Raw genomic sequence first — 13616 nt, forward strand, 5'->3', positions numbered from 1 at the left:
AAGGGGTTCAAACAGATCCCTTCTGCTTGTCATTGAGTCTTGAAATAATCAGCTTAACATAATGTTTTGAATGTGAAGATAGAAATGGCATTCAAGGCTCCCTCTTTCAGTAGAATTTCCACCCTCAGATGACCATCACAGTACGCCACCGACATTGAAATCCGATTCGAAGCAAAGGAACAGCATGTTCTGTCTGCAGCAGACGGAAAATTGAAACTCAGCGGGAAAGCGAGCAATTAGCGAACGAATGTCTAGCTCAAGTGGACCTCTAGCTCTTGGTAATTGTTGCAAATTGAAGCGTTTCATTCGTGCAGAGAATTTCCCACTGTTTCGTCTTTAATAGTATCGTCTCCAAGTGGCGTCTCAATTTCAAACTTCGTAACCCTACAAGGCTCACTCAGAGCATTGATAGAGTTCGTTGCATCTTCGGCAGGCTTTCTCACATCGAGCACCGAAAATCCTTGCAAATGTGAAGTTGTTCTTCAAAGAAATTAGTAATGTGAAGGCTACCGAAACACGAATGCCAGAGCAAGAGCAAACTAACATGGTCCAGCAAAAAAATGTTTTCACGCCCGCTAACAAGCAGCAGCTATTGCAGCGTTTGGGCTGAACGGACAGTTAAAAGAAGACAAGATCACTTAACGTTGAAAAATAGCTGGCGAAGCTGCATGTAATTACCGTTTTATTGAGCATGGCCGTTCGGGTGTGTGTGTGTGTGTGTGTGTGTGTGTGTGTGTGTGTGAAGAAGAGTCCAAGAAAACAGCCCGTTAAGGTTATTTCAATTTCAAGCTTTAAATGCCATTTACGGTCGCAAGCTGTTATTAGTGTCATTTATATTTCTCGTAACTTTAATCGTGCAGAAATAATCCAGCTCCTCGGAATTGCTTCAGCCAGTTTGTAAAGAAATTATTTCCACAACAGGCATAAATATTTATCCTAACTTTTATTTGTAAGTCCACAAAAAAGCTGTACATAAATAACAAAGCCAAGTTAGCATTGTATGCCGCATATAAGACTTCATAAATTTTGCTGCCTATCACGTCAAAAAATGTTTGGCATGTTCGCTCGTTTTTTATCCGCGGTAAAAGCGCAAAACTTTTTCGGCTAAAAATAAAACACACTCTCCACTCTTTCGACAGGATAGCATCGCATCACGCAAGGAGAACCGTAATTGGAACATGGAACAAGCTATTACCCACACACACAGACACCAAACTATTACAACTAACTGCGCTTTCTTCGTGCGACAACAGCACCAAACAAGCCACAAAGCAACCGGATTCGCAAAACTTTCTTTACCAAAAACTTATTCACTTCCATGTATCAAACATCCGAACCGCATTGGGGGGAAAGACAGAAAAATATAACTCTCCAGCAATAACTGCAAACGAGGGGTGGTTCCAGACATCCTCCTCAGGTCACCGAGACTTAACAAACCATGTCAAAAAGAAAAAAGTTGTAAACCTTTCCCGGTCCATATTTTTCGTGCTCCTCACACGGGACTTGTCAGGTTCTTGTCTTGCTGCCATTCACCCTTCTGCGCGGGAGATAGAGGACTTCGTCTAAACCTTCGCCTGAGTTAAGGGGTGAAAACGGGGACACAGTTTGATAGCTTTCCGCATGAAAGGACTATAAATTCCTTTTCCGCTATACGGGAACTGGAACAAGGGAACTTCGTTCTTGCATATTTTCCCAGTGAAAAAAAAAATTTGGGGGAATTGAACGTTACCACGGTCACGGCACTCATGGCCAAATCAATTGACGGCAGCGCATTTATCCGCGAGACAAAAGAGCTGTATGTACAACAGCAAACAACACTACTGCGGCCAATAGTTTTGTGCCACATATTGGCAGTAACCATTTATCTGAAGACTCGATCGATTATTCACGACCATTAGGGAGCGTATTGTAACCAGGGCTCAGAAACTCAGCTCAAATAGCTTTGTTTATGCTGTCATAATCACGCCTAGGGTTGCGGTCGCTATAAACCATATTCCGTTTCGGGTTGTTTGGTTGATGGTTGTTTGGGTAGATAATAGGACAGTAAATAATTCAATTACTTCTTGGTGAATCATGCAAATTTGGACGTACAGTAAGGCACATAGGTAGTCTAAACCGTTGTCAATTCTTACCTCTTTTTTGTCCGCAGTTAAATCTGCTTTAGACGAAGGATTTTTTGGATGATGTTTGATGTTTGATTTGTATCACTGCTTTACGAACACTTGAACACATTTCTTTTCACTTGTTCCAAAACTTCAGTCGATCTTCTAGAATACGGTCAAGTAACAGGCACATTAGAACACATTTTTTTGTGGGGAATTATTTTCTCACTCGATTGAACGGCATCTCCCACAACGCTCCTGTCAGCTTTCGCACACACCACATTCAGCTAATCCTCTTGAACATTGCGGCCGGTAAGTGAGAGATCACTGACAGCTTCATAACATCTGGTACAACACATCATACACGTCTTCCAGCTAATCAGAACCTCTTCCTACCGAATCTCTCTTACACTCCGCATTCGATCGTTACGCTCCAATCGCATCCGAAACACTTCTCTTTACCGATTATTAACCGAAATTGCACGTAAGGTTCGGAGCTGCTACGAACCGGGTGAAGTTGGGTCAGCACCCAACAGCTCGTTATCTTACAACGAATTCACACACACACACTCTTCCAAACTAATTGACTCTTCTCGTTCATTTTCTCCAGCTTCCAGCAAACACTTCCTGAGATGCGTTCTTGCTTGATCTTACACTCCACATCTTAACTCGACTACGATAATTCGATCACTGGACTGCTGGAATCCTCATTACCGCATCATCTGGTAGGCATTGATGGCTGGATTTACTTCCCCACTCTATCGCACCCACCACTATCACGCTTCGAAAAACCTCATCGGCCATCTTTACTCACAACAAACCCAAATACCGAACGAAAAGATGATGTAAATCAGCACCGCACTGAACAGCGCAAAGCACAGCAACACCAGAAACACCATCCTGCAGGGACGACCACGGTTCGGTATCCTTTCGCGAAGCCAAATTTCTAATCACAACCGACGAAGCACTTCCGATACTGCTGCGTTTCGATTGCGAATGGCAGGACGATTTGTGCGGTACTGAAGAATCGGCAACCGAAACAATTTTACACCACCATCACACGAAACTCCGGCAGCTCCCAAAAACACAAGGTGGTTATTATTTCTTCGGCCTGCCCGCGAGTAGTTCGCTGTTGAACCGGTGTCGTTTTGACATTTGACAGTTACTACGGCAACGCATCGTTTACTAGTGCGCTGCATTTCGTGTCAGAACACCCTCACCACCACCAGTTCGTAAACAAACTTCCCTTCCAATTGTTGTGTATGTGCGTGGACTTAAGGACAGTGTTGGAGGAGGATACTGAGGTGCACAGGAGGTGAGGAACTGAGGCCCGATAAACAATTCAAAACTTCCAACAGTTGCCAACAAACCGTGGCGGTGGAGCGAAGGAAGAATTATTGAGGTTAGAGCGAGGATGAGGCATACACGGGTTAGGTGTACAGGTGGGAATCTCCCCTGTTGCAGCACAACCGGCGCAAGAAAGCGTAACAAGAAAAAGGGTCCGGGAATCCTTACAAAACGCTACGGAACGGAACGGAACTACCCACGAACGGGCATAGTTGGGAAACATTAACGTACTTTTTTCTGTTCTTCTTGAGCACACGCGCGTTTGTTAGACATTCTAAGCGCACCTGAGGTTCCTTCCGTTCTAGGACGGCTTCCTGCACATCCGGAGCTGCGTTGTTGGGGAATAAATTGCCTCTTGAAGGTAATTAAGAAATCACTGCCCTACGCGGATATCCTTCACGAACTGAGCGAACGTTAATCACCTCTCGTCTAGAAATCCTTGATGCGTTGCCATAGTAACGTTACGTCAAAGTCGTCAGAGATTCTTGATTGAATATCTGAAGGTATATCTCCAGCTGGACAGTACTTGGACGCTACATGTGTAATTCTGTAAGTACAGCCACTATTAACCTTTAACCTGAGCCACACACACACAGAGATGCCGGTCACTTAGATTTCCCACCCAAACTGATCGTTCACACGCGCACCACCAACAGAGCGAAACAACGCGCCAACACTTCAACAACGCAACAGAGATCGACGACGGTGCGTCTTGGTGAACCGTCTCGGCACAGTGTTGATTCGAAACTGACGGGTCCAACCCCTGGGCTGTAAAATAGTCCAAGCACACAGCTCAATCCCCCACACACACACACACGGGCATTTTCTTCTGCGTCTGCTAAAAACAATACGCTTCGCGGCTGTGTGTGCGCAAGTGGCTGTTATGTTGGCTTTGGTGCGTTCGGTGCTCCGTGTTTTTAAGTTCCTCACCCTCACGGTGGCCCTACAGCTACCCTGAGGTCCATCCAAACGGTGTTGAGCCCTCGGTCGGAGTCGGATCTTACGTCGTCTGCCTTGTGTAATGGGCGGGGGTGAGGGGGGGGAGGTGTGGAGAGCATTTGTTGGAGGTTCAGCGGCGGTGGGTGTTTGGTTTCCTCCTGTTTCACTCACTCTTTCTCCCAGTTTCGTTTGCTTTTCGCACTCTCTCTCTCTCTCTTTGCTTTTTACCCTCTTATTTCATTTTCTTTTCCTTTGTTTCCGTTTTTCTTTTCCCTGTTTCGAGCTTTTTCTTTCGTCTTCTTTCGCAACTCATCGTGCTTTTTTCGCTCTCTCTCTCTCTCTCTCTTGCTTTTCTTTTCTTTTCATTTGCCGTTCTTATGCCGTTCTTATCTTTTCCTTCCGATCCGTTCTGCTTCATCGTGTTATTTACATCACGATCATCAAATTTTTTCTCTCCCCCCCCCCCTCTCCCCTTCATACACTTTCTTTATTACGTTTTGTTTTCGCTTAGTTCTTCTTGCTCTCTCGCTTTTGTGCGATCATTTCATCGAGCCCGCCGAGTATTGCATTACATGCGTGTTCTGATCTGTATTCGTCCGGGCTCGTTTCCTTCTCCGCCAGGCACTAGGTTGTTGCAGCAACACATTGCATGCAGTTTTGTTTTGCTTTTCACCCCCTCGACACTTCACACCCTTCCTTCCTTCGTTCCTCCCATCCCATCCTACTTACGGTTTTATGTTGTGTTTGCACGGTGTAATTTCAACATTTAAACATGAGCGCACCATCATAAACCAACCAAATGCTGGGCCGATCGTGCTTTCATGTGATTCCAGCGTTAGAGTTCTTTCAACCTGCAGCACTGACCCGGGCCTAGCACTTGACATTCCCGCTAGGGGCGCGCGCTGTTTTTTTTTCTCCTTGCTTAGGCCTCTCTGTGTCTCTGGGTGTCCACTTCTATATCCACTTTTTTAATGATCCCAAGACGGATCATAATTGTAATCATGATTGTTCATCCCTTCAAACAAAAATAACCTTTTAACCGTTTTCATGATTCATGATCAACCCTTTCTCAGCGGTGGCCATCGAAACAATGTCGCATCACTCCAGCTCCGATCTCTTGGCGGACCAAAGAACCGCTACTCTCGGCAATCGGCTATCTATCGCATCGTGTCAGTGTGAAATTAGATCAGTTTTTCCTGATAACTACGTTTTTTTGCTTAAGAAAGATCATCCAAAATTAAGGCTTTTTCGGTAGTAATTTTAAGGGCCACTTTGAAACGAAAGCCAAGATGGACATAGGGCGCAATGAAGACCTTTTGGTGTGTTTGTTTTCTTGTTGCTGCGTATTTTGAAAATAATGGCCACACATTTCTTGCATTTCATCGCGCTACTAAATATAACCCGGTGCCGGGCAACTGACTACGATGTGTAGCTAAACCGATTTTAATTTTAATCCTATTGACTTAAAATATTATTCTATGTGAGTAAAATACGGCTAACTTTATTAAATTTGTTAAAAAGAATTATTTTTCTTATTCAATGCAACCGTGGCCACCCGGGGTAACCAGCAAATTTGGAGGCTGATAACTTTGAAATACATCATCGATTTTCGGTCCAATATTCTGATGAAAATTAAACTTACTTATTTGCCTTCTATCGGCGTGAATCACTCACTAGGGCGGCCCGGTGACAACAGCGCCAATGGTCTTTATACGCCAGGACCGGAGATCAAATCCCATCCGGACCGTTCCCCCACACAGAAGACTGACTATCCAACTATACGGTATCAAGAAGTCTATGAAGACAAAGATGGCAGCCATGACCTAAGAGGTCGTTAGGCCAAAGAAAAAGAAGAAGATCAACTTTCAATAATTTTCTTTTTTATTATTAGTTAAGTATTATATAACATTTTCATAATATTTTTAATACTATCCTCATTATTCCAAATTTTTGTAAAATTTTGTCCTTGGTTTTCAGATTTCACGGACTTACTTAAAACAATTTATATTGCCAAAAAGGTCAATTTGTTTATTTATTTCTTTAACATGTGCAGGAGATATTATGGGTAGTGTACCAGGGATTTACATTAAACAGCCTTCTTCTTCTTCCTTGACACTAACTACAACCTCGAGAGGTCTCGGCCTGCCATTTTTGGCTTTCTGTTACTTGATTTTACCCGTAGCAAAGCACTCAGCCCTGCGTACGGGGGAGGCAGTCTGGGTGGGATTTGAACCCCTGTCCCGCCGTTTGAAGACTGGCGTCGCTGTCGCCTAGACCACCGGACTGCCCCTACTAAACAGCCTACTACGTATAAAATTTGAAACCATCAAACGCTGCTGGCTATCCGAATAGTTGTCTGGAGTATGAAATTTGCCCAGCTACCCCTAACAAGGTTTAAACTTCTTTTTTTTTTGTGTCTTTCACACAATTTTACTTGTTTTTGTAAACGCAAAACCCTATATTTTGTTTAACGCGCAACTTAGTAAACCTCTCCAAAAGCTAATATTTGGCTTTAAAATCGTGTGCCAAGGCGGGTTTCTGTCGTCAAGGTTTAACCGAAGCCCAGCTGATGGATGGAACACAGTGTCTTGTGGCCACACGCCAGCTTCTTCCTCTCCTCAACTTGCCATTCCTAGATCTGCCAACAAACAGCAAGACGGAGATAAAAATGTGTTACTCGAATTTAAAACTCGTGCTCATCGCTTTCCACGCTTTTCCTATCCTACTACTACCACAAGCAGACGACAGATACCACTTGCGGAGCAATAAATCTAAAAGAGCTGCTGCATTTTGAGTGGGTGTAAACAGCCATGCTTGACCGCAGCGCAGGCACCGAACACTCTTCCAAAGCGAAAAATAATTATTGTTTTTTACATTTAACCACACCAGCCACAGCGCTTTTGGTCCTCTCTGCTGCCCCTCTGACTCCTAGGGGCAGCATTAAATCTGACCTCCCGGTGTGTGTGTGTGTGTGCAAAACCAACAATTATGGTTGGAACGATCCACGCGAAGAGGATCGTTTTGTACGAATTGTACAGAATGATGTGAAAATTTGACAAACCAACCATAGAAACATAAAGCTTCACCCTCAGCCAAAAGTCTCTAGCGGGGGTTTGCTTTACCGATTTCTCACCATTGAGCCGCAGTCGTAAGATCGCAATCAATCGCACAACAGGTCTCTCCTTGAAGGGTTCAAACGTCAGCTGGAACATGTTTAAACCCAACCGGTGATACACCGTCAAGACAACATCTCGATTATGTCTCATAGATAGTGTGTGCTGGTGGCGCTATCGTTCATCAACTAGCGTCAACTTTTGGCCACAGTAGCTCGCAGCTCATTAGACGTGCGAAAACCGACCGACCAGACCAACGCACTTGCCCGGTCATAATTGAGTTTTGAGCATGTTTACATGTCCAGCAGACTCGGAATGTCTCGACGCAAAGCACGCATAAAAACGTGATCCTGTGCAGATCCGTTACGGAGGTTCGGTTGTTGTTGGTTTTGGTTGCGAACGTAATTAAAGCTTTATGCATACCGTCAAAATAAGACCCTCAACGAAACACACACTCTTCACAACCACAATCGCTGCTTTCTCTCCGCTGGGGAATGGGTCACGTTTTTGTTGGGGCCGATGGAGCATTTTGAGGGACCGAGATGCAGGCCAGAATACCAAACACGATATGAATTCTTGGTGTGTTCAATATTGTGCACCAAAGCGCATATGTTTGTGTTTGCATACACATTAGGTACGTGTGTGTGTGAGATTGATGTTTAAACCTTGATATCGTGAAACAGCAACACACGCCAGCGTCCATCAAATGTCAAGGGATCGTTAAGGTTGTTTTTAATTCATTTTTAATCTACCGTCAGCACTTGATGGAGGGTTTTAGTCGGTTGTCGGATGTTAATCGATGTACCTTTTTGTGCACGAGTTTGATTCTTTTTCCGCATATGGATGTATTATTGAAAAAAAAATCTTTTTTTATATTTTTTTAAACAAAAACCAAAAACATCCAAAATTAGAACGATTAATGTTTGAAGCATTTCTTTAACATCTAAATGATTGGCTGTACAATGAAGTTACCAAAAACCTTACGTATGGGGAGGCGGTCTTGATGGGATTTGAGCCCCGGTCCTGCCATGTGAAGACCGGTGCCTTTACTGCGTCGGCCACCAGATCGCAGATCCTTATTAAAAATATTTGGGTTCAATCTCTCCTGAACTGAAAGACCTGTCTTGGCATGCTGACATAAATGGATAAGAAGACTTTTTTTACCATGTACTCCTCTAGGGAACCAATAGCTGAAAGCTGCCGGGTAGTTACAGAGTCAGTATAGCTATGCCACCGGATAGTTGCGAAGACTTTATTTAATCTAGAGTAAGTTGGAAATCAAGCGAGTTCGTGCCTTGCGAACATTGTAACGGTCTTCTGCAAGTGTTGTATTATTTCCGTAAATAAGTGAATATTTAATTTGGTGGGATGTTAAACTGGCCTCTGATCAACTTTAGGGGCCAAAGTTCTCGATTTCCAAATTAAAATTTAATGTTGCTCCGTTATTTTGATGATCTCCTCGATACAATCGCTCACGATCTAGCGCCATTTTCGTCTGCCAACCGAATATCCAGTTGGTGCTCCATCTGGAGAGCGACTCCAAAAGATTTGCCGCACTGGGTCCTGTCCGGTGTCATTCGCATGACAAGACCAACCCACTGAAACCTGTCGTATCTAATCTAAATCGCGAGGTTTTGGAAATTATCGTGCAATGCAAAGAGCTCTCGTCGTTGTAGCGACTTCAACATTGTCCTTCTAAGCATACGGGCCAAAAATCATTTTTAGCATCTTCCTCTCGAATGCAGCTAACAGGATTTCATCACCTCACAAGTCTCATGTCTTGAAGGTTTTTAAGTGTTTCTCTTATGTCTTAAAGGGCATGCCGGGTGGGCATATGGTGGATTACTAGACTTAATGATACTGCAAAGTCTAATATCGCAATTAGATGGGCCTCCACTGCCATTCCTCTCAGGGCCTCCAAATATCTTGATCCACCACTGTGTCCTACGGGGTAACGGTGCGGATGGGATTTGGTCTCCGGTTCTGCTGCATAAAGACCGGCACCTCTTGTGAGCACTTGAACTATAAATGCTATAAATAAATCTCCTTCGCTAATCCTTCATCATAATGACTATTTGGCTTTCTTGAAGTTCACCGTCATGCCGTTCAGTGTTCATATGTTTGTACTTCAATTATTTCTGTGTCCTCATGTATGACATCAACGAAGTTAAACAACTTGAGGAAAATTGTGCTTCAATATTTGGAGGACACAGGATAGCTAGCAGAAGCCGAACGCAAAATTTCCTTTTTCTCGAAGCCTTTAGAGTCTTCAGACTTTAACTCGAGCATCGAAGACTTAAGTCGACAATAAGGTTACGATCGGGATAGAGTTTAATCTCTCCACGGTAAAGGGATTCTAATGATGTTAGCCAATGCCTGCATTAGATGTAGCTCAATATCATTCGCACCTAGTTTGTTCTGTTTGAAAATTATTCGCAACAGAAGCTCAACAAGATTTGTTTCTCCTTTAGAACATCCAAAACGAGAGGGCTGGTAGTTTCCTGGGAGATCTTATTGTCATTCTATACCTTCAACCTCAAGGGTTCGTGTTGTTGATCTCTTAAAAAAGGAATATTGAATTCAAACCTTTCGTGTTGAAGCAAATTTATCCAAAAAATGAATAAGAATCAATTGAATAATCTCGATTCTAGCATAAAAACCACTCCAATGTTCAGTGCAACTTCGGGCGCACATTCTTGACAACTGGCTGCCCCATCTTTTCGCCATCTTGTCCATCTGCCCGGTTTTATTTATCACACCCAATTTCCTCCCGGGGGTCATTGATCTTTCACGAGGCAAGCAATGAGCTCGGGAGTCCTCCGTTTTATCATCCCAAGCAATCAATCATCACGTGCCGGTGCCAAACACGAAACCAGAACACTCAGGGCTCAGCAACAATGCGCTCCAACCTAAACACCCGGGGAGTCTTCACAGGGTGTATTCTCGTAAACAAACACACACACACATCATTTATACCTGCCTTGGTGCAATTTTATCCACCCATGCTGTCCCAATCACGGCCTGGGATTTGAAATTCGGACAAATTCACACAGTACGGTGCCTGCACACAGTGTTGGGTTTCGTTTTCCCGCATGCAAAAGCGGTCCGGGACGTGATCTGCCGAGCCCACAACAAAACTGAGTCCGACCGCAAAACCACAAAACCGAAAGGAAGGAAATAAATGTCCGCTTCCTGTGTGCGCCGCGCCACGTCCAGTTGCCAATCCTGGTGCCGATCGGATCATCCACCCAGGAGCATCCGGTTTCCCAGGAGCGAGAAAACGAGCCGAGCTACAAATTAACGACCGAAACGCCGGCAAACTCCTCAGGGGCGAGGGATCGTTTCGGTCCTCCACCAATAGGTTTTGTCAGAGTTTGGGGCAATATTTCTGAGTCACACGATTAGCAAGATTTAAATTGTGCCTGGAGTGGACCGCAGTTAAGGCAAACTTCCACACCAAATCCCATGCCATGGGGCTCAGAGTACATTATTAACCCCGTGGTTTTTTTTGGGGCAACAAAACCGAAAAGGATTCGTGAAACATGGCATTTAAATGGGTAATGTTTTAGTCCCTTTTTTCCTGAGGCTCTCAAGGGGCATCGGTTTGAAAATCGAGGTTTTCTCACTTTGGAGGCAAAAACTAACAACTCAAATCCGGGGGAAAAATTCTTTTTCTTCTCCCCCTTTTTTTTGTCCATTCCATTAGGAAGATTAGAAGCGTAGATCTTCACAGGTTCTGGGAGATCGGAGCGGTGGCCATTCGATGCTAATCAAGACGTTGTTGCTGACCGTGGTCTCACCCAACAGTGAGCCTCTTTTTGCTGTGTGTCAAACGCGCACCAATTATTATCCCACCCAAGAGCTGTTCTCAGCTGCAAGCTGCCGGATCCCACACACCGGTCAACAGGTCCTACCGAGGAAGCCAACTCAATCCAGCCAGAACTATGGTGTCGATTGCTGGACGTTCCGGCTGGTTGCACAATTCCCACCACCAGGTCTTTGGACTCTTGGGGCTTTGACGGCTGTATGTCTTGCTTCCTCTTGGAAGCGCTGTGACCCTCCGATGACGCTCGACGAATGCCTGTTGCACGCGAACATATAATACTAGCCGTGGTGGTAAGACTAGCGCCACAGCAGTCTTTCGGCCATACCGCAGCAAACACCACCGTTCTCACATGATGGCGCGTTTACGGCGTACGAACTTTACGCACGCGGCTATCGCAAAGGTGTCGTCGTTACGGGGTACAATATTTGCGTAAGCCACGGACATTAATGTTGCGGAGACACAAAGCGAAGACATTAGCGAAGTCATTTGGCGGGTTTTTGTAAAACGTTTTTTTACGAACAATTTTTGTCACAGCCCAGGTGGCGATGCTTTGAAGATCTTAGGGGAGATTCATAATGGGAACTGCTTGAACTGCATGTCGTGAATCGACTTACTGTGAAAGGTCGTTTCGTTGGCTGTTGGAGCTTATTGCGTTGAAAAACTTTTTATTTGGTGCAAAATTGTGTAACAGAGTGTAAACATGAATAATTGATATGCAAGTGTTAAGCAAGACAAAAGAAAAATTTAAATAGAAGTTGTAACAAACAACAGGAGACATACAAAAAATATGATAAGAAGTTAAATAAAAACAGGAAATGTAAAATAGATTAAAAATGATCTGTCACTTCTTATAACTGGAAGAAAGGAAATAGGAGAGAAGAAAAAATAAAAGAAAACAAATAAATTTAAAAATTAAAACATAATAACAAGCAAATCATACAAAAAAGTAAAAGATAGTAAAAATAAACATACAGGGGTTTTCAGTTCATAAGACAATAGCATCCATTTTTATGGCAGGCTTCTTAGATGAAATGGCAAACAATTGATGTTGTACACCACCTCCCAGCGTACGTGTAAGTACGTAAAATATCAACGGCTACTATGACAATATCATCTGAGAACATCAACCTGTCATCTGACACCGTTTCCATATCAACTAGCTTTGTTTGCCATTTCATCGAAGGAGCCTGCCATAAAAATGGCTGCTATTGCCTCATCAAGCAAACCCCTGTAACACAGAATTAACAAATTTGGATAATATTTAAAATCAACATAAAAAAGTATTTTCTAAAAGTTTAAAAAACCGGCAAACATTTAAAAATGAGTTAGAACACTCGGGCAGACTGGAAATACGGTGATTTATGTTATGTTTTCCAAGATCACCATAATGCCGTTTCCCAGTTACCAGTCTGCCTTCATTGGGCAATTCCTCCAGTCCAAATACAGCAGGATTTTGGACGCAAAAAACTGGCTACCAAAGAGGTACATTTCAACAACAAACGGCTTTTTCGATGACAGGAAAAATTAGAGTTACTTACTTATCAGGCGCTACAACCGCTTTGCGTTGTTGGCCTGCTGCAACAATCCTAGATACCGCTCACGGTTTAGCGCCGTCGTCTGCCAATCCGTTATCTAGGCCGTTCTGGCGGACGCATCAACGCCATCACTCCATCTCAATTTGGGCCTACCACGCCTCCACTGTCCGTGTGGGCGGCCTAAAAAGACTTTACGGGCTGGGTTGTCCGGTGTCATTCTCATGACGTGACCAGCCCACCGGAGCCTGGCGAGTCTAATTCGTTGCACGAACATATAGGGGTTTCGCCAGCTTTGGACAGAGTCCATGTCTCAGAGGCGTATGAGAGTACTGGGACTATAAATGTTCTGTACAGTCCCAGCTTCGTTCGTCGCGACAGGTATTTAGAGATTGGCAACCAGCAATGTTGTTGTCGGTGTTGTTACTCGAGATAGGTGAAGTTTTGGACGACTTCGAAGGTGCGGTCACCTATCTGTACATCACCACCCCTTCGTAAATCAGTGTTTGTTAGTAGGGCCGCTGGTGGTGCCACCATCATTTTGGTTTTCGCCTCGTTAACCTCCAATCCGAGGTTCTGTGCCGCACGCTCGATCCTTCGGGAAGCTTCTGCTACATAGGACAGCCTCAAACCAAATGATGTCTATGTCAACAGCGTATGCCAGGATCTGGATTGACTTGTAGAAGATGGTCCCCGAAGTTTCCACCTCTGAGTCACGGATGGCTCTCTCTAGCGCCAGATTGAAAAGGAGACAGGC

General features: G+C 44.2%; 1 protein-coding gene across 6 annotated transcripts in view; it reads right to left on the reverse strand.

Moving 5' to 3' along the window:
• The window catches only part of LOC118502978, a 69504-nt gene extending 64136 nt beyond the window's left edge, over nt 1-5368 (reverse strand). For 2 of the 6 annotated variants that reach the window (XM_036035756.1, XM_036035755.1), the window contains exon 1: nt 2133-3204. The gene's annotated coding sequence lies outside the window, so the exon portion shown is untranslated. Of the gene's footprint in view, nt 1-2132; nt 3321-4019 lie in introns of those variants that run through there. The other 4 variants (XM_036035749.1, XM_036035750.1, XM_036035754.1 and 1 more) reach the window with 4 other exon arrangements.
• Between the last annotated feature and the right edge of the window lie 8248 nt (nt 5369-13616).

Source organism: Anopheles stephensi, chromosome 2 (genome assembly GCF_013141755.1).
Source record: "Anopheles stephensi strain Indian chromosome 2, UCI_ANSTEP_V1.0, whole genome shotgun sequence".
NCBI lineage: Eukaryota > Metazoa > Arthropoda > Insecta > Diptera > Culicidae > Anopheles > Anopheles stephensi.